The 22,089-nt window shown below is 39.0% G+C and overlaps 1 long non-coding RNA gene across 6 annotated transcripts in view; it reads left to right on the top strand.

The window, feature by feature from the left end:
* The window catches only part of LOC122561137, a 125,013-nt gene that overhangs the window by 1,390 nt on the left and 101,534 nt on the right, over nt 1–22,089 (top strand). The window lies entirely within an intron of this gene.

Raw genomic sequence — 22,089 nt, 5'->3', positions numbered from 1 at the left:
GTGGGTGAAATCGTTAATGATTGCAATAGCCGAGTCCTACTGCAGTTTCAGCTCTGTTATTGCCCAGTGAGGGAATGCTGCTAACTGGATACCTCTTTTTGCATGGATCTAATCTTGCTTGTGTTTTGGAAACAGAGCTGTGCGATTCTTGTCTCGGTACAGTTTACAACACTGGATGCCACGATTAGTAAACCAAGCAACAGCAGTGTGTACATCACAGGGTTCCGCATGAATCATGCAGGATATTTACACATCCAATCTGTTACACTTCAATATGCATTGCAGGCTTGCACACGTGGGCCACTACTGAACGGGTGGGCGGGATTTGGGCTGTTCTTTGCATACTGATAACTGCTAATAAGTACTTTGCACAGGGCCTGTTTCACCGTGAAAACCGATTGATCGGTGTGCAATGATGAAATGATATTACAGGAGGCCGTGGACCGTTCTGTCAGTTAGGCAATGGTTAACGGGCTTGATTTAGTTGTTGGGGACATTGCTTCAGCTGGATTGTCCATGTTCGAACTGATCTAAAACCGCCCGGTGCTTACATATGCAGTCCACCGAAAGACTCCGGTTATATCGGCGTTTCGCTTTGATTAAATTGTGTTAAACATTGAGGCGAGTTGTTGATCACGCGAGAAATGGCAAGACTATACGCACAATGGCATCCCCATAATCACTCTACATGGAGACAGAATATGCTGGAAATAATTTAATAAAGGCAAAATATTGCAGAGGCTGGAAATCTGAATTTAAAATACAACTGCTGGGAAAAAAAACGCTCACAGGCCTGGCAGTATCTGCGGTGAAAGAGGCAGAGTTAACGTTTCTTCGGGACTAAAAGGAGTTTAAATGGTGTTCAATTCGGGAAATCCTGAGCTGGCCAAGCAATATTTGTAACGAGAGAAACGTTTCAGTGATGATCTCTCCTTCAAGCGAGAAATCAAGAGGGTGAAACAGCTCCTACCAAATAAAAAAAGATGGGTTGAAGAGAGAGTTCGAGGTCAGGTGGAAACTTATAGTCCTGGGTAGACAAATGGGAGGCTGATTCAAGGTAAATTAAAGTGCGGCAAGTCGATGAAAGGGCATTCGCATTAAGTACTCAAGTCTTTCGGTGTCCAGCTCTGTACTGAGAATCTAGCAAACCACAGCAATGCAACCTTTATTCTCAGGGGAAACCAGATGTGAGAGGCTTTGTAGGAGGCCACACATCATCATTGCTTCAGTTAGATTGTCAGTTTGAATGTTGAGTAATCCTCCAACCTTTGCAAAGGGCTTTTGCCTGAAACGTTGATTCTCCTGCTCCTCAGATGCTGCCCGAACTGCTGTGCTTTTCCAGCACCACTCTACTCCAGAATCTGGTTTCCAGCATCTGCAGTCATTGTTTTTACCTACAAAATGGAAACGCTTGGCAATAGCACAGAAGGTCACTATTTAGCAGCATTGCAAGACCCAGGAGCAACTGTTAGGAAAGTATTATAGAAGTTCTAATGTCTAAAGTAGTTTTGTACTTGCACACAAAATAGTAACGTCGTGGTAATGCTACTAGAATTGTAATGTTTCGCACTGATAAATTCCATTAGCAAAAACTGGAAATAAAAGCAAACTGCTATCATACCCATTAGCTATTCTTGTGACTCTAGACTCACCAGCAATGTGGTTGAACATAGAACATTATAGCGCAGTACAGGCCCTTCAGCCCTCGATGTTGTGCCGACCTGTCATACCAATCTGAAGCCCATCTAACCTACACTATTCCATATACGTCCATATGCTTGTCCAATGATGACTTAAATGTACTTAAAGTGGGCGAATCTACTACTATTGCAGGCAAAGCATTCCATACCCTTACTATTCTCTGACTAAAGAAACTACCTCTGACTCTTAAGCACCTTCCGAAATGGCCTAGCAAGCCACTCTGGTTAAGAGTGATAAAATCTTATGCCCAAGTGTCATTGATAGCTGGTTGTGTGCGGATGTTCATTGTAGAACAGTTGTCATGTGGTCCTTTTTTGTCAGCAAACACCAGTAATATCTTCGATCAACCAAGAGCTATCCAGGAGCTGCACCATAAGTAGGTTAGATAAGGGAAGAATATAATACTGAAGGAGGCCCATTGTGTCCGCAGGCCAGCAAAGAACAATCTAGCACTCAATTTCTAGATTTTGGTCCCTTAGCCTTAATACAGCACTTCCAGTGCACATCCATGCACTTTCAAAGAGCGATGAGATTTCTACCTTTACCATCATTTCAAGTTACGAATTCCAGACCCCAGCATTCTGAGTGAAAATACCTTGCTGTCAACTCCCCTTTAAATTTGTAGTCCCTGGATTTTGACCTCTCTGCTATTGGAAACTGGTCCTGCCTTTTCCCCTCTATCCAGGTGCCATTAAATTTGTATAATTCAATTAAAAATATCTCTTGGACCTCATCAGTTCCAAAAATGCTTTGGAATGTTCCTCACATTTTTCAGTTCAGGGAATACCCTCAACTATCCTCTGAACAATCTCCAGTGCAATGATATCCTTCCTATAGTGCAGTGACCAGAATTTCAGGCAATACTTCAGCTTTAGCCTGAATTAGTATTTTCTACCCTTCTCGTTTTTAACTTCACCTTTTTTTTTCTGTCCAATGTCTTGCTAATAAAGAAAAGTGATCTGGATGTTGTCTTCGCCAGCTTTCCAGTTGTGTTTCTTTTAGGGATCTTTAACTTGCACTTCAAGGTCCTTCTGTTCCTCTGCAATGTTCTACCACTTTGGTGTACTTCAATGTTTTATTTGCCCTCCCAAATGCAGTGCCTTACACCTTTCTGAATTGATGCCCTTTTTGTTGTCACACTTCTGCACATACAACCTGACAACATAATCCTGCTCTTTAAAGAATCTTCTCTCCTCATAATTAGCCACATTTTTAAATTATTTGCCAGCTTCCTGATTCTATCCCTTTCCATTTAAATCTAATCCATTTATATGGACCATGTAAAGAGTCCTGCTGAAAAGCTTCAAAAATGCCCACCTTTTTATTATCCATTTTAACAGCTTTACTCACTTCATTTGACCATCAGAATATTAATCTTCATATACAAATAATTTCAAAAGGTGCTCACTCACTATCACAGCACACTGAAGGCAGTTTTACAGCTCAACTGAAAATTACAGTCTGAGTAATAATTCCCACTAATGGTTAAAATTCAAGTGCTTTTGCCATCCATATATGTACAGTTTGACAAAAGTTTTTTCAATATTATAAGCAGCAAGACCTTTTAAACTTACCCACCTCTTTTTATTGAACCATTATGATCAATTAGATTTTATTGCAATCACCAATGGTTAATTGTTACCATTAAACTAACTTTTAATTCCGGATTTGAATTCGACTCAATTGAATTCACCATCTGTCAATGTGGGAATCAAATACATGCCCCTAGAATATTAATCTGGGGCTCTGGATTACAAATCCAGTGATATGACCACTGTATTTCTCCATAAGGGTGCCTTTTCCTCTGAGAACATTTTGGTGTGCTGATGTAAAAGCTTTTAAGATATCTATGATTTGGTTGCCACTGGCCATAAGTCTGCACCAAGGAATGTCTTTGCACATTCACCATGATGACAGCTACCCAAAATGTTCTGGAATTTTGAATGGAGACCTTCTTTAATCAGAAGTTACATCCACTGCAGAATGTTCCTCATTTATGTATATATGAAATCTATCAGCAGCGCTAGAATATTCCTTAACTTTCCTGTCCCTTTTAAGCATACTGTTCAAACACATTGAGGGGAAATGGTGTATGTCAACATATTGTGAAGCAATGTACAAGAAAGTTCAGCAGATTGGGATTTACAAATAACTGCCAAACCTCAGTCTTTTAGGACAAATTGGGTTATCAGATACAAATGAGTAAAACATTAGGCAAATACCTGGCATCTTTTTTTCTTTCTTATATTTTGTTTTTTGTGCTTTGAAATATGATGATAAGGTCATTTAAGAAGTGCAACTTTCAATGCCAACAGATCACCAATTCATTGCTTCCAGGTATGGAGCATGGTTGTAATGTGTACTCATTATCCTGTCATATTTATCATTAAAGGCTCTCTTTTAAGTAAGCAAAAACACCTAACTATAGCAGCTTGTAAATGCTAAGGTCAGTCAGAGAGCAGTTGTAACTGATTGTAAGTTTAAGGCTGCAGGTGAATGATAGACTTTTTTAAAAAAAAAAGTTATATACTTGCAAACCAAATACATCATGACGTGTATTACACTTGAGGCATACTTATTATCCAAACATTGTATAATGGATAACACGTCTTGATTTCCTTCACATTATGTATTGCATGAACTCTTATAAAAGTGAGATGCTTAATTTTGCTGAAGGGAAAGCTAGTGACCCAAGTGAGCACTTTAAACAATGTATAATGGTTGGATATGATGCCATTCTGCATTGTTGATACGATAAGCTTTGTTTTAAGAAAGAAGCTGATTTTGACACACTAAATCCAGGACTTGAGGATAGGGGGTCAACTGTAACATATGTTTTGAATATAAAATGTTTTTGAACATGTCCATGTATTTGTCTCCAAAGACACAAATGCAAAATAATATGATTTCAAACTTCAAGTACTGTACAACACAATTAAATATAGAACAGTAAATACCATTAGTGATCGTTTTGCCTATAATCAGACAAACTTTCAGATTAATTTTATGTAAAAAGTTTAGAATTAAGTCTCTTTGTAAGTAAAGCAATTTCTACAATGTAGCAACTGACATTTTAATTTAATCATTGAATTGACACAGAACAATCTTCTTTCATCTTTCTTTGGATTGAAGTTCAAAACATGTTATGGTTAATGTGTTGAAAGGCAGGTGATTCATCTTTTGATGTGGTATTCATCTTTTCTACGCATTGCAAAAAGAAGCATGGGCAATTGTACTGTATTGTGTTCTTTGTTAGGGTGAGGGGAAATTCTGTGATATTGTGGGCATCCAAAATTAGTCTTTTTACTTGCTAAATCGCAACATTATACTTTATAATGCACTTTTATTATCTGTGAAACAATTTAGACATAGCATACAGAAAGAAGTAAAATGGGACATCCAAGAAATGGAGTGCAATAATCATAAGTGATCTTAATCTCATATAGACTAAGAGAATCAGAATGATGAAAGTGGAAATTTGTTCATAGGATCTCTTCTAGTCAGTTTCTCAAAGCTGTGCATTCTAGAGCTGACCAGACAGCTGGATATCTTAAATTCTTTTTCATTTGAGGTTGTTGATAGACCAGATAATGTACATTGTTAATGAGCCTCTTGATGACAGACATCACAGCATGATGGAATTTCATGTGCAGTTTGAAAGAGAAGTGTGGGTCCATGACTAGTATTCTAAACCTAAATCAATGAACGAAGACTCACTGAGAAAACTAAATTAAAAGGTATGATAGTCAAGTTGCAATGGTAGAATTTAAGGAGAAGTTTATTAATACTTTTTCGGCAGTGAAAAAGAAAAATTTATTGAAAAAGATACATCATCAGTAGCGAAGTAAAGAAGTTAAGGATGGTACTTACAGGGAAAGAATCACTATAAATCCACAAAGATTAGTCATGATTTGGAGATGCCGGTGTTGGACTGGAGTGTACAAAGTTAAAAATCACAGGTTATAGTCCAACAGGTTTAATTGGAAGCACTAGCTTTCGGAGCGCCGCTTCTTCATCAGGTGATTGTGGAGGATACAATTGTAAGGCACAGAAGTTATAGCAAAAGTTTACAGTATGATGTAACTGAAATTATACATTAAAAAAATACCTTGATTGTCTGTTGAGTCTTTCATCTGTTCGAATACCATGATAGTTTCACTTCTTTCATGTGTAAATCGTACAACGTTTTTTTTTTAAAGTTGCATTCTCAGGTTAGCTGTAACAATTGGTGTTAGCTTGACAATATGTTGAAGGTGATAGCCCCTGTGTTCTGTCTATGCCATGATGTTTAGATTGATTCTAATCTAAAAAATGAGATAAGAGTTTTACATGAATTCATGCAGTTTTTGAGCAAAGTACAATGTAACTCTGCAAGTATAAATTCACCCCACAAAATATGTGTGTGTGTGTCTGGGTTGGGGAGTTGAGTGTCTGAGAGAGAGTGTATATGTGTGTGCGTGAGTGTACCACAACCACCTGATGAAGGAGCGGTGCTCTGAAAGCTAGTGCTTCCAATTAAACCTGTTGGACTATAACCTAGTATTGTGTGATCTTTTAACAAAGATTAGTGGTAGATTAGAGGATTATGCAGATTTAAGAATTAGCGAAAAAGGCAATGAAGAGGCAGCCAAACGAGAATGATAGCTAGCTAGTCATAGAGTTTCTACAAGTGAATGATAGCTAGCTAGTCATAGAGTTTCTACAAGTTGTTTGAATAATAAGAGTAAGAAAAGCTTGTTTTTTCTGTATAGAATGCATCTGGGGAAATTAATCAAAAACAAAGGAATAGTAGATACTTTTAAAAAAATATAGTGTTTATTACAAAAGACTTTAAACTTCTGAAAAGTAATTGAAAATCAAGAAGTGACAGGGAAGGATGAACTTTTATCGTCATTACCCTGGAAAAAGGTGCAGGGGACCTTTTGAAACTAATTGTTGGACTGAAGGGCAGTCAAATGTCTTGGACTTGTGGCCTACCTCCTAGTATTTTAAAAGAAAGACAAAGCTGCATCAGAATGTTATTTCAATGAGCCAACACACTGCAGCACAGAGGAACTACGCAGAGCAGAGGAAAATCACCTGTACCGTGTATTAAAAAATAATGGGTACCCAATGAACACAGTCCGCTGATTTCTCAGCAACAAACCCAAACAAGCAGACAAAACACATCCAGAAACGCTAGCCACTCTCCCCTACATCAAAAACATCTTGGAAATGTCTGCCAGACTCCTCAGACCCTTTGGCATCATGGTAGCCCACAAACCCATCAACTCACTAAAACAGCAGCTAATGAATTCGAAAGACTGACAAGAAGCAAAACTAATGTCATTTACAAAATACTGTGACAAACAGGCAGAAAACTAGCCACCAGGATACATGAACATCAACTAGCCACAAGAAGACATGACCTTCTCTCACTAGTATCCTAGGAAGGACACCACTTCGACTAGGACAACAAATCCATCTTAGGACAAGCCAAACAGAGACCCGCACGAGAATTCCTAGAAGCATAGCATTCCAACCGGAACTCTATCAACAAACCCATCGAGTTAGACCCCATCTACCACCCACTGAGGAAAATAACAGGAAATTACATCACCAACCCAATGAAACCGAAACATGGCAGGAATTGTGAACAGTGCTTCCCTTGGACACCCACTGAAGATGTTACCTAATAGGATGACGAAACGTCTGGAAATGAACCTTCCAGCTCAGCGAGCAAATCTACATCTAAAAGACATGGTGGTCATTGCACTGGTTATAATTTTCCAGAGCTCCTTTAAATTTTGTAAAAGTCCCAGTGGATTAGAAAATAGCAATAGAAAATGTAACATACTTATCTAAGAAAGGAGATGCAGAAGGCCTGAAATTATAAGTAAGTGAGCTTAACATCTATAGTAGGGAATATTCTAGAATCCATTATTAAAGAGGCCATAACAGAATTTTTTTGTTAAATTCTCAATTTTATAGGACAGTCATCATGGATTTGTGAAAGAGAAATAGTGTTTAACTAATTTTGTTAGAATTTTATTTTGACAAAGTAACATCCATTGAATAGAGAAGAACTAGTTGGTGCCACATCAAAAATTGCTAGCCAGGATAACAACACATGAAAAGGGTAACATCATGAATGAAAAAGGATTGGTTAATAGGTTGTCAAGAGGAAGTAGTCCGCAAAACAAAAGGACAGATTAAATGACTGACAAAAGTAGTTTTTTTAAAATCGGCCTTGTCAGAAACATTATGACACACACCTCTGAAATAGGTAAGACTTGGACTCAGGCCTTCTAACTGCAGGAGCTCTTTTTTTTGGCAACTGGAATATTACGTGGGAAAATATTAATCTGTTGACTTTGAAAGGAAGAACAGAAAAGCAGCATAGTATTCAAATGAACAGAGATTACTAAACATGGTGGTCCAGAGAGAGCTGGGGCACCTAAAGTTAGTAGGTTGATGGAGCAAAATGAATTATTAGTTATTGAATATAGAAATTTACTGAAGCCGTACAGGTCATTGGTGAAAGTGCATGTTTAATGTGAAGAGCATTGATCTCATTTTTGAACTATATTGCTTTTGAATTGCTTATAATTGCCTTAGAAGCTATTCTTAGAAGGTTGATTTGACTTGTTCCTAGATGCAAGTGTTATATTATGAAGAAAAGTTGATCAGGTTAGGTTGTATACCCTTTGAAGAATAAGAGATGATCTTATTGAAATGAATAAGATTTTGAGGGGACTGGACTTTCATCAAGAAGGGAATAGAGACTGCTTTTGAAATTTATTTAAGGCAGGGTTAGATAATCCTTCTTTGTCTATCAAAAGTTATGAGTTGCGGACAGGAAAACAGAGCTAAAGCCAGAGTCAGATCAACCATGATCATAGTGAAGGGCTAAGTGTTCTACTTCTGCTCGGTTCTATGCTGCTATATCATGGGGTGGTGAAATATGCAATATGAATGCAAGTTTCTCCTTTTTGTCTTTCTCTGCATTTCATGGTGGCCTTTTCTTTTATTGATGCTTAGTCATACAATATGTTATAAATGACCTGGATGAGGGCGTAGAAGGGTGGGTTAGTAAATTTGCAGATGACACTAAGGTTGGTTGAGTTGTGGATAGTGACAAAGGATGTTTGTTTGTAGGTTACTGTGGTGTAAAATTATGTCCCAATACATGTGTGAATCATAATTTAATGCGGACAAGTGTGAGGTGATTCACTTTGGTCGGAGTAACCAGAATGCAAAATACTGGGCTAATGGTAAGATTCTTGGTAATGTAGATGAGCAGATAAATCTGTGTCCAGGTACACAGATCCTTGAAAGTTGCCACCCAGGTTGACAGGGTTGTTAAGAAGGCTTATACAGTGTTTTAGCTTTTATTAATAGAGGGATCGAGTTCCAGAATCATGAGGTTATGCTACAGCTTTACAAAACTGTAGTGCGGCCGCACTTGGAGTATTGTGTACAGTTCTGATCACCGCATTATAAGAAGGATGTGGAAGCTTTGGAAAGGATGCAGAGGAGATTTACTAGGATGTTGCCTGGTATGGAGAGAAGGTCTTATGAGGAAAGGCTGAGGGACTTGAGACTATTTTCATTAGAGAGAAGAAGGTTGAGAGGTGACTTAATAGAGACATATAAGATAATCAGAGGGTTAGATAGGGTGGACAGGGAGAGCCTTTTCCCCAAGTATGGGGACAACAAACACGAGGGGACACAACTTTAAATTGAGGGGTGATAGATATAGGACAGATGTCCGAGGTAGTTTCTTTACTCAGAGTAGTAAGGGTATGGAATGCTTTGCCTGCAACAGTAGTAGATTCGCCAACTTTAAGTACATTTAAGTCGTCATTGGACAAGCGTATGAACGTACATGGAATAGTGTAGGTTAGATGGGCTTCAGATTGGTGTGACAGGTTGGCGCAAAATCGAGGGCCGAAGGGCCTGTACTGCGCTGTAATGTTCTATGCTCTATGACTGAACCACAGGTAATGGTCAGAGGAAGGTGAAACTGCTGAATTCTGTTGAAGATTAATTTTTGTTGAATGTCAGTGACTGCCAACAATCTAAATGTGATCATTACTAGCTGCTTGTTCTAGAAGGACCATCGCAATGGCATTCTGACATAACTCATTTTAATACACTGATCAGTGTTGCAATGCTGTTAATTTGCATATACAATTTGTCATGGCCACTGTGTAGGTGCAACTGCTGTCAATGCACTTTGGTGCCGGTTCAGCAAGTTATCAGGGCAGTACTGGTATTGAAGAAACTATGCCAACAATTGTACCAAGGAAGATGCTCAAATCGCTACATGGTCTTGGCAGACTTGCCAAAACTCTACCATTAATTTCAGGAAAATGTTATCACTAACTGCCTTTTGAGTTCTTGTCGCACATGGTAATGCCCCTACCTCTGAGCCAGAGACTAGATTTAAATCTCACCTGCTCTAGAGGGTGTCATAACATCTCTGAACAGGTTGACATAAATAAAACTACAAATTACCTTTATAATTTTGAGTGAAAGCATTTTAAAGTTTAGCATGCTTGCACATGTATAACTGAAGACAATGGATGACATTTTGCCAGACTAGACGTCTTGACCCAATGTAAAGGTTTGGTTACACACTCCAGGCCTGGTATGTATATGTACAAAATAGGAGTAAGCCATTCAGCTCTTTAAGACTGTTGTGCTCTGCCATTTAACAAAATCATGGCCAGTCTACTACAATGTCACTGTCCTACATTATTTACATAACATTTAATTCCTTTAATGCCCAAACATCTCCAGATCTGTCTGTCTTTTCTCTCTTTTTCTCTCAAAATATATTTAATGACTAACCATATACAATCCTTTGATTGGAAAATAAATTCTCCTAATTTAAGGCCTAAATTGTGAACCCTTTATTCTGAGATTGTGACTAAGAGTGATAAACTTTCCAACTGGGTGAACAATCTTCCTGCATCTCCCCTGTCAAGCTTTTTAAGACTTTTAAATGATTCTGTCATTCTTCTAAACTTTAGGGCATTTATACCTCGTCTCCTTGGGGGACAATACTCTCATTGCCAGAGATCTGTTCAGTGAAACATCAGTGCATTCTCTGTGATGCAACTATCTCTTTCCTTGCAATAAAGGAACTAAACATATATAGTGTTTGGTATAATCTTAGTAAGGTGCTATTTAATTGCAGTGAGATATTAGTAAGACAACTTGGCTGCAAAATTTGGTTATGTAGTGCCTATTTCTTTTAGTACTACAGATACAGTTGGTGGAATTGAAATAGCTACTAACCATGGAGGGTCTCGCTTTAAATTTGTAGCACATTGGCATGGATAGCAGCATTCTGGGCTGGCTGATTGTTGGCATTGGGAGAATGCTGTGGTGAGTGACTAAATGTTGACAGCATGTTTGATCCTCATGGTGCAGTTGACACTTGAACTGCATGGTAGCTCCATAATCCCAGAAATGTCGCAGTATCTCAATACCTACAAGCCCTTTTAGGCACTGGTATCCATAACTATGATAACAGTTGAGTGACCTGGGTGTGTGTTTCCACTCCACATTGGGTTGCTTCTGCCCTCATTGCAACAGAATCAGAGATATTAGCCATCCTATGCAATTTTGTGGTTGGTTCACAGATGTGTAAATGGAGTTGGTTATCACTTTCACAATTGGACATGAAGGACTTCAAGCTCTGCCTCTAGGTGACACTGGACTCTTCCAGTCTCCTTGACTGTGACCACAGACTATTTGGCAAGCCTGTCAATGCACCAAGTAATTCAAAATCTTTAGCCTTATATGCTGTGCAATCCCTTCAAAATGTGCAATAGGGGTACATGAAGCATTATTCTCCGGTGGACTGACATCTGTGCTATCCTGATCTCCGGTCACTCGTGTGGTTTTTTTGAAATGTGCACATCCAATCCTGAAGCTATGCACTGAAGTAACTGCACTGCCACTGTGTAAGTTCATGGTCAAGTCTGAGTAAGTGTGACTGCGTCTTCAATGTCTTCCTGAATTTCCATCTCCTCCTCTTCCACCACTACCTGGCCAGGTCGCAATTCATTAGTATCAAAAGGTGCAAAGGCAGAGCTGCTGTGAGTGGAGTAGAGGAAGCCTGACTTGATTGCACGATGAAGGACAAATTGGATGGCAATAGGATAATTAAGTACAAGCATGCTTTTGATCTGGTGTTGCTGGTGGCAGATTTCTTTTAGCAGTCATGATGCCTTCAATAATGATGAGCACTGTCTTCTTCATGTATATAAGAGCATGTTGGGTGCAGTGGGGCACAATCCTATCTGGTGAGTATCTGCTGCTGGTTATATATCAGCTTGTCCTGCAGGAAAGCTGGAGATGTGGCAGTATGGTATAATATGTTGTGGTGACATTGCCAACTGTTAGATTCAAACACGATGGTAAAATGTGCACACATTATAAAATGCTAGTTTGAGGCTTGCAGCAGGGAGAAATGCCTATAAGAGGTGGTGTTTACAAAATATGATTAAGGTACTTAAACTATCTGTGATTGGGCTATGGTGGATTGAGCAATGGTTGAGGTTTCTGGGTGGTAGAGACTTTGAACATATATTTTCTTACCTTGCCCACTTGAATGAGCCTATTGAAATTCTCATAGCACTACATCTGGCAATGACTGCAATGGCCCCTGTTTTCTTGAGTGTTGGGCTTGATGACATTCTAATACTGGAAAAAAAAGGAATCTGTGTCCTTATACAAAAACATCCAGTGCTAGAGTGGGAGTTTGCTGTCAGGCATGATGCACCATTGTTTTGTTTCATTACTTCCAGCCCCTGCTGTAGGCAGGATACCCAATGTGTTTAAGTGCAGTCTAGTTTTAAATAATTTGCTTTGTGTGAGCCTACTCCTCCTCAGCTGTGGAGCTGCTCAACAGCACATTCAGCATTAGGTTGCGTACCAAAATCCCTATAATTAGTGCGCTGTACGTCTGCTGCCTGACTTACTTTGAACAGATACATGTCAATTGTGCCTTGCAATCCTGTCAACCAGTTATCCAGTTTTACTCCAAAAGGCAGAACAATTGTGTGATTACAAATCTTCTTGATCAGTTTTAAGTCTTTGCATTACATATTTTGAAATTGATATGGAGTCACACTTGTTTCCATAGACATTAGAGACTGGAAACATCTGTGTTCTAAACAGAAGTTTCATTTCAAAATATTGCCACTGCACAATCAAAGTTGAAATTTATTAATCTGTTTCAACAATTGGAAATGAATAGATTGGATTTCCAGTGGTGGAAGAATAGCAAAATGTTTTACACAAATTGTTGGTGAAAGATTAATTTCTTAGTGTACATGTTTAAATGAGAACTAATTTTCACTTTCTAAGTACATTGACAATTCAAAACATTAATTGTTGTTCTTCCCATGAGTGTATGCATCACAACTAAAACACAATTCAACAATTTGAATGCATCTATAAACTATGGACTTGAGAGTCCCAAATTCTGAGTACGTATATTATTCTCAGAGTCATACAGCACAGAAACAGAACTTGTAGTCCAACCAGTCCATGTCAACCATAATCCCAAAACTAAACAAGTCCCATGAGCTTGTGCTTGGTCCATACCTCTCCAAACTTATCCAAATGTCTTTTAAATGTTGTAATTGTACCTGCATCGACCACTTCCTCTGGAAGTTCATTCCATACATGAACTAACTGAGTTCAAACTGGCAAAAAATTGGCCAATTTTCTAGTGCTACAGAAATTTTTCCAGTACCATGTTGTCTAATAGATTTAATGCACAATTATAATACAGACATTGTGGCAAAGTGTCAACTGTGACTCAATTGATTGCAATTTTGCACCTCAGTCAGAAATTTTAAAAATATTTTTCTTCATAGGCTGAGGGCAACACTAGTAAGGCCAGCACTTGTTGTCCATCCCTAATTGCTATTGAAATGAGTGGCTTGCTAGAGCACTTCAGAGGGCAGAGTCAAGAGTGTGGCGCTGGAAAAGTACAGCCGGTCAGGCAGCATCTGAGGAGCAGAAGAATCAACGCTTTCGGGCATAAATCCTTCATCAGGAATTGGATGCTTTTCCAGTACCACACTCTCTACTCTGATTTCCAGCATTCTCACTTTCTCCCAATTCAAATGGAAGCCAAGAATCAACCATATCCTTGAGAGTCTGGAGCTCCTGTAGGATGGCCCAGGTAAGAGAGGCAGATTTCCTTCCTTGTAGGACTCTATTGAACCTTTTTTGTAAAACAGTCAAGAATAATTTCATGGTCACTCTTACTGAGAGAATCTTTCAATTCCAGAGATTATTGAATTGTAATTCTTGCTGCCATGATGGGATTTGAATTTATGTTCTTATTGCCTGGGATTCTGCATTGCTAGTCCAATGATATTACCACTGTGGGAATTGAGGGAGATCATGACATACTGAGAGTTGAGCACAAAATATAGAGTTGATACTTGAGTCCTGTGCAGGGGGACTGTTGATGTTTTAACATTTCATCCAAGCAGCAACTTTCCTCTCAAGTGAGCATTGAAGCACTCTTTGTACTATTCCAAAGACAAAGATGAATTATCAGCAGTGTCCTGGCAAAAAGTCATTTTTAATCAATATCGCAAAGAAATGTATATTGCTGTTTGTGGGAGTGTTCTGTGTGCAAAATGGCTGACATATTCCCTACACAATAACAGCATTCACATCAGAAGTACTAAATGGCTGTGAAGTGTGGATTGTGTAAGATGGTGTATAAATTTCTTTCTAATCAGACCTAAGGTTAAAGATACTTGGCAATATATCTTGTCAATCTCAATATCTTTGCAAAGTATCTATCGAGTTCCTGCTTAAGTTTGTATTGAGAGCTGCCTCCTCTCAATTGCACCAGTTCCATTTATATTTAGTTTTCCTTTTGTGCTGCTGGTATCTGTCTCCTAGCTTTGGAGTTTGTGACTTATTTAAGGTGACTTCTCTATCCCTGATAGAATTTTGAATATCTCAATAAGATTGTGTCAATTCTTTTCTAAAAATGTGACCATTTCTGTTTATGTAGCTTCTCATTACAGCTTGTGTCCATTTCAAATATCAGTTTGGTCAACATTTTCTGCAACTTGTGGGAAGTTGGCCACATGATGAGCAGGAGTACACATAATTGAGTAAATGCTTGACCAGCTATTTATGATTCAAGAGTGATTGATTGATTGTTTTGTTCTCTAGCCACGCATACCAAGATTGTGTTTGCTTACTTATTATTACCCATAGACTGTTTTTGATGAGACATCCAGAATTCCTCTCAGATCCATGTTCTTGTCCTGTACTTGCAGAATGATATATGTCAGTTTACAAACCCATTAATTATTCTTTACTTTGCATTTTATCCAGTTCATTGTAGACTTAACATATTCATCCAATCAAATCCCTTGTACTGCTGTCCCTTGTATAGTATGATCTTTCTCCTATCAGTAATGCAATCCCATCTTTACTATTTCCAGTCATAACATTAATCTCACCTTGAGAATGTCTTCTAATATGTCACTGAATATAACTGTCATGCTCACTGGGCTGTCATGAATTATTATGTCCCTCTTCTACAAACTGGTACTAATTATGCCCCATGTCATTGCACAGAGTTCTCTATATAGCAGCTTTTTTAAAAAAAAAACTAGTTGTAACCTGTGTTGAATTGTTAGTTGCTGGAATACTCATTGCTCTTTATTGCATGTCATTTTATAAACAGATGAAGCAACAAATGCATCAAATTTAGGGAACAAATACAAACTGAGGGTGAAATAATATAACAAAATTTTAAGGAGACTTGTGCGAGGACATAACATTTGGTATTGTTGGAGCCAGTCTTGTGACATTTTTACAGGGAAGATACTGCAGTCATTAAAAACATAACCCAAATGTAGTAAAGACACACCAAAACAATCAGTATCTGAAAACATTAGCTCCTATTATTGAATTCCACCAAAAATGATAATCTGATTTTTTTTTTCTGCATATTCTGCCCATTTCCATGTGCCTAAAGAATAAATAGGGAGAAATAGCTGGAAAGATCTGGACATTAATAGGGTTCTTTAGGAACTGAGCGAACGTGAGGACTGCAGATGATGGAGTTTAGAGTTGAGAGTGTGGTGCTGGAAAAGCACAGCAGATCAGGCAGCATCAGAGGAGCAGGAGAGTCAACGTTTTGGGCAAAAGCCCTTCATCAGGAGTGAGGCCCTATTCCCGATGAAGGGCTTTTGCCTGAAATGCTGATTCTCCTGCTCCTCTGATGCTGTCTGACCTGCTGTGCTTTTCCAGCACCCCACACTCGACTTCTTTATGAATTGGTTAAATTCAGATTAGCCAGATTGATTGCAGTGGCAAACTGCATAATTTTTTTGGTGTTTTAGGTGTATGTGTGTGTATATGCATGCCATGGTTGACAACAGCTATAATGTGAGCGGCACGGTGGCACAGCGGTTAGCACTGCTGCCTCACAGCACCAGAGACCCGGGATCAATTCCCGCCTCAGGCAACTGTCTGTGTGGAGTTTGCACATGCTCCCCGGGTCTGCGTAGGTTTCCTCCTACAGCCCAAAAATGTGCAGGTTAGGTGAATTGGCCATGGTAAATTGCCCGTAGTGTTAGGTGAAGAGATAAATGTAGGGGAATGGGTCTGGGTGGGTTGCTCTTCGAAGGGTCGGTGTGGACTTGTTGTGCCGAAGGGCCTGTTTTCACATGTAAGTAATATAATCTATAATTCTCTCCAGGATAAGATTCACAATTAAAGACTTAACATAAGGAGATTTCCCCAACTGGAGCAAGATATTTAATGACAGGCAAGTATTCTAATGTTAGACTTACAGTTCAGAGTGTGACCGTTGGCAGTTAATGCATTTTAATACAAGGAGTATTAATGATCCATTATGCACCTATCACAGAATTGTACAGTAAAGAGAGGCCATTTGGCCCATCAAGTCTGCACCAACAAAACACTATACTGAATCTCCACCAGTCCAGCTTTCTAACACTTATCCTAGAGATTATATATGTAAAGCGAACAAGTTGGTTTTTAATGGGCATGAAATTGTTAGCAACAGTTTAAGGGTCAGATTGAGGTGTCTTTCAAATACAATTTGAAAGTTAGAGCATTGCAGATGGATGTAGTTACTTAAAATGACCTGTTTAGACATGCTGTGACAGACCTCTGGGTGGGAGGGACTGGAACCCAGACTTTGTAGTTCACAGGTTTATCACTGATAAATGACTGTCTCGGTAATTTCTCAAAGTATCAGAGGTGATCACAACACTGTGGCAGCAAGTCCTGATGCTGAGCAACTGTATGCATCCACATTATTTTGAATGATTTGGTTCAGTAGATTGTTTATCTGAAATGACCATCCACTTCAAAGATCCTTGCTAGCTGCTGCATGATTGAACAGATATTTTAGTGTTTTACCTGATGCATTAACTTAGAAATCTGGGAATAAAGTTTGTAAATAAAACAAGGGGTAGGGAAATAGAACAAGAAGGTGCAACAATGCCTCTTCTTCCTCAGGTGGCTCAGGAAATTCGGCATGTCCATAAGGACCCTCACCAACATTACAGATGCACCATTGAAAGCATACTGTTCGGGTGCATAACGGCCTGGTATGGCAACTGCTGTACCCAGGACCGTAAGAAACAACAACAGGTTGGTGTGCACAGCCCAGACCATGATAGAAGCCAACCTCCCATCCATGTACTCCATTTACACAGCTTGCTACCGTGGAAAGGTTGCCAACATCATCAAAGACCCATTGCACCCTGATAATGATCTCCTACAATCTCTTCCATAAGACAGAAAAGCCTGAACACTTACACCAGCGGGTTCAGGAACAGCTTCTTCCAGGCCGTTGTTAGAGTGATTAATGGACTGTCTAGCCTCAAATAACGCTGATCTCGCTAACATGCGATATAATCTGTATGCCTCTTAGATTTGTTTTGATCTGTACTTCCTTGCTTACTATGATCTGCCTGTACTGCTCGTAAAAAAAGCTTTTCACTGTACCTCGATACGTGTGACAATAAAGCAATCAGTAGTGGTGGTCGTATGCTGGAGAAATGACAATTTTCAAGCTTTTCTTATGCTTAAAACGATTATAAGTAATACAAACTGATAAAAACAACAATGCATCAAAATTACTCTAAAGCACCAGGAGAGTTCTATCTTTGGCACTAAGCCTGTTGGTTTGTACTTAAGATATGTTACTTCATGCTTGGAATACCTGGAGGCGAGGATTTTGTGAGGTGACACTTTGATACTACCCCTTCTTTAATTTTAATGGTTAGTACATTGATATAATTTGAGAATTATTGGGAGAGGAATAATTGTGCTGCTCTAGAAACTAAATGCCTACGGCATCATAGAGCCAAAGTGTACAGCTTCATTTATATGCAGCCAACAGATTTTCTGTTTTAATCTGAAAGTGTTGGAGGTGACTGACAGAGCAGAGCCACTTTCACTATCTGTTTTTAATATGCTTGGTGATATGTGGGCTTTATTGTATCTAGCTGCTTATATCAAAGTGTTCAGAAGGTGAGGCTGTGGAGCGAGCTCCTTTTTGGAAAGGATGAAATGAAACCTCAGCAAGTTTATGGGTTAAGTGGAAGGAAGTTAATTTAACAGACTGAATATTGAGTTAAGTAGCAAAAGACTTTGTAAATCTCAAAGATTTTGTAAAATCAGGCGGCATTGTGGCTCAGTGGTTAATATTGTTGCCACACAGCGCCAGGGACCTGGATTTAATTCACCCTCAGGCGATTGTGCAAACTCCACACAGACATTCTCCCATTTTTCTCCTAGTGCTCTGGTTTCCTCCAACAGTCCAAAGATAGACAGGTTAGATGGATTGCCCATGCTAAACTGCCCATGATGTCCATGGATGTGCAGGCTAGGTGGATTGCCTGTGGGAAATGCAGGGTTACACGGGTAGGGTTGGAGGTGGGGAGATGGGTCTGGATGGGATGCTCTTTAGAGGGTTGATGCGGACACAATGGGCTAAATTGTCTGTTTCCACACTCTAGGGATTCTGTGATTTTGCTGTAAATCTGGAGTTTAGCATCAACACCAGTTTTCACATTTCCCTGATCAGAAGCCTAACTTCAGGTTCAATGCTCAGAGAAATTATTCAGTGGTGTTTCAAATAAAGCTATTTAAAGTACTCGCTTTGAAGAAAAAAAATTGTTTTGCAATACATATAATATGATTTGAGTATACAGTAGTCCCACCGTCCCCATAGGGGATGCATTCCAAGACCTACTGCAGAAGCCCAAAACCATGGATAAGAGCGAACCGAATAATTTAAATGGGAAATTTACCTTCCTAGCTGTCCCCGGTCTCTGGTTCCGGAAGGTCCCCTACAATACGTTCAGACTGCCGTAAACCATGGGTAACTGAGACTGCGGATATGGGGGTCACCCTGTACTTTATTACAAATACGATTTTGAAATATTGCAAATCTTCTTCAGTTACCTTGCACTAATGGTTCTGAGCTTCAAATTGGCGCACTCTGATGTTGCTGTTCTCAGTAAGTAGAAATATATGTACAAAAATATAGAATGCTATCAATGTGGAGAAATTAAAGATTGTGTGCCGTGTATTAATATTCTGATGTTGTGTTCCTTATCTCTCCTAAGTATTACAGATAATACTCTTCAGTTATATTTCACTTAAAAATCTTAATTGTTTCAGCAACTATTCACATGTCTGAACATTATTTGAAGTGGCAAATGCAATGCTACAATTGGAAAAATTAATTTTGTATCCAGTGATATGTTCACCATTGAAAGATTATACTCTTCAATACTGGCTTTTTGATAATTTAATTTAGAAAACTACACACCCTTCTCTGAGCCTAATTTGATGGGATGTGAGCAATAGAAGAATCAAGTGCAGTAGACCTGGTGACCAACCCTGATTTTTCTGATGCACAGTTCTGTGGAGAAAGCTGCACAGTTGAACTGCAACCTTGCTGAGATTAACTTAATGTATTGTCATTTGATAAATACCCAGATTATGAACAATTGAGGATATTTATATGTGTTACATAAAGAGTGAAAATTCTCTGTAACAGAAAGCAGCAACTTTTTTATTTTCTCAATGTACAATATGAAAATTTGCTCACATATGAGCTGATTAGTCTGTATTTTTTCCATGAGCTGGTAGTTTAAATAAAATCAAGGCATTGCACATTTTCTCTACCTGTTTGCAAATGTTAACTGTAACCATGGAAACGTCCTTGATGTGTTGCCCTTAGCATTGTAGTTATGCCACTATAAATTAGTTGACTCATCTCCCACAAGCACTGTCTAAATAGCAAGCATGAATTAAGGTTGTATGCTTAATAGTTTTTTTTTGCCGAGAGCTTTCACATCAGAATTATTTTAACACTGGGATTAACAGGATGCTAAAATATGTAATGCTCATTGGAAAATCTAGGCTTTTAAATGCACTATTTTATGTTCCAACTCTGGTAAAGGTACAGCACTAACAGCCTCTTCTTTTAATCATATACTTGGAGAAAACTTCAGCCAACCACATCTCCATAATACTGGAACTTGGGCACTGATATGCAGCAGCTAACTGTATCTACTGGCTTGCATGGTTTGTACTGGTCTAAGGAAGCTGTGGGTTTTCTCTACAGCTAGCCAAATAGAATTGTGATATTCCATAAGTTCATAGGCACTAATTAGATAAAAAGCTAGGTAATCACTTTTGCAATTGAAGAAAATTTCTAACTATATTCCAGAGAGACAGACATCCCTAAGTTAATGGTCAAATTGGGAAGATCAAGTCATTTGGTCAAGAAAGGTTACTGAGTAATTCCTTCCCAATAAGGAAGCAAATCGACCTCTGTTCAAATAAAGCTTTGTCAGACAGTGTAGATTTGGTTGCCTCTTATCATTGAGATAAATATAAAACAGTGTTTCCATCATTCATTAAGTCAAGGCAACCATTTGCTTTTGTTAAGGATCGAAACAGAGTGAGGCCAGCTATAATTTCCTGAAAGATCACTGTTAATTGTGTTTTGAAGACAAAAATGGTATGATTTGGTGTTTTGTGGCATGGAAAAATCAAGCTTGGTTCAGCAATGGAACAGATAGACTTTTGATTCCAAATTAGTAATTAAACTGGAATAGCATGGTGTCATGCGCTGATGCTCCTGGTAAGCTCATGATGTTGTGTCAATTAAAATTAGTAGGCAAAAACTCATGTGGTCTGTGCCTACAATCCCCAGACATATTTTATCTATGTACATTACTCTGCATTGAGTGTGCTACTCATAGAATCAGTCCCATAATGCCCTGTTGGAGGTAGTTCTCAACATCTCCACTAAGATTATAATCTTGTGCTAACCCGAAAATCCCCTTTGTTTGGAGCAAAACAGTTTGCACATACAACTGCAACAGTCATATGTTTTATTTGACTTTAATGTAGCAAGTTAAAATGTTCAACTTTGGGAATTCTGTATTTTATATTTTGTTAATGCTTTATCAGTGCTGCCATAAATCTGGTGCAAACCGATGAAAATAGGGACACCCTCCCTGTTTCAGTTCCTTCCGGTGCTGCTGATTTGAGATTATGCTTGCCCCTAATGTCCGAAAGGTAAAGTTTTTACTGTACCTTTGGAAACCAAGACTAAAAGTAAGGTATACATTTTCTGGAACACCAATGTAACAAAGGATGTTCATAGTTACAAAATAAATGTTTAAATATCTTCTCAGCTTTTTATAAGTGTCTGAAATTCTGGTATAACTGATACATATTTGATTATCATGGATGAACTGTCCATGATGTGTTCTTCGAGGAGAAAGTGAGGTCTGCAGATGCTGGAGATCAAAGTTGAAACTTTATTGCTGGAACAGCACAGCAGGTCAGGCAGCATCCAGGGAACAGGAGATTCGACGTTTCAGGCACAGGCCCTTCTTCAGGAATGAGCAGAGAGTGTTCAGCAGGAGAAGATAAAAGGTAGGGAGGAGGGACTTGGAGGAGGGGCGTTGGAAATGTGATAGGTGGAAAGAGGTCAAGGTGAGGGTGATAGGTCGGAGTAGGATGGAGGCGGAGAGGTCAAGAAGAAGACTACAGGTCAGGAAGGCAGTGCCGGGCTGGGGGGATTCGGCTGAGACAAGGTGGGGGGAGGGGGGATGAAAAAACTGGTGAAGTCCAAGTTCATCCCCTGCGGTTGGAGGGATCCCAGTCGGAAGATACAGACCCTTTTACAGACAAGTCAAGCAACAGCCTGACATAGGCATATTCACTGAATTTTACCTTACAGATATAATCCAGACAGCACCATCATCATCCCTGGATATGTCCTGTCCCAAAGGCAGGTGCGATCCAGCACAGGAGGCAGCTCAGTGCGATAGAGTC

The sequence above is a fragment of the Chiloscyllium plagiosum genome, chromosome 22 (genome assembly GCF_004010195.1).
Source record: "Chiloscyllium plagiosum isolate BGI_BamShark_2017 chromosome 22, ASM401019v2, whole genome shotgun sequence".
Lineage (NCBI taxonomy): Eukaryota > Metazoa > Chordata > Chondrichthyes > Orectolobiformes > Hemiscylliidae > Chiloscyllium > Chiloscyllium plagiosum.
The sequence above is the reverse complement of the archived record's forward strand: the minus strand, read 5'-3'. Positions and strand labels throughout refer to the sequence as shown.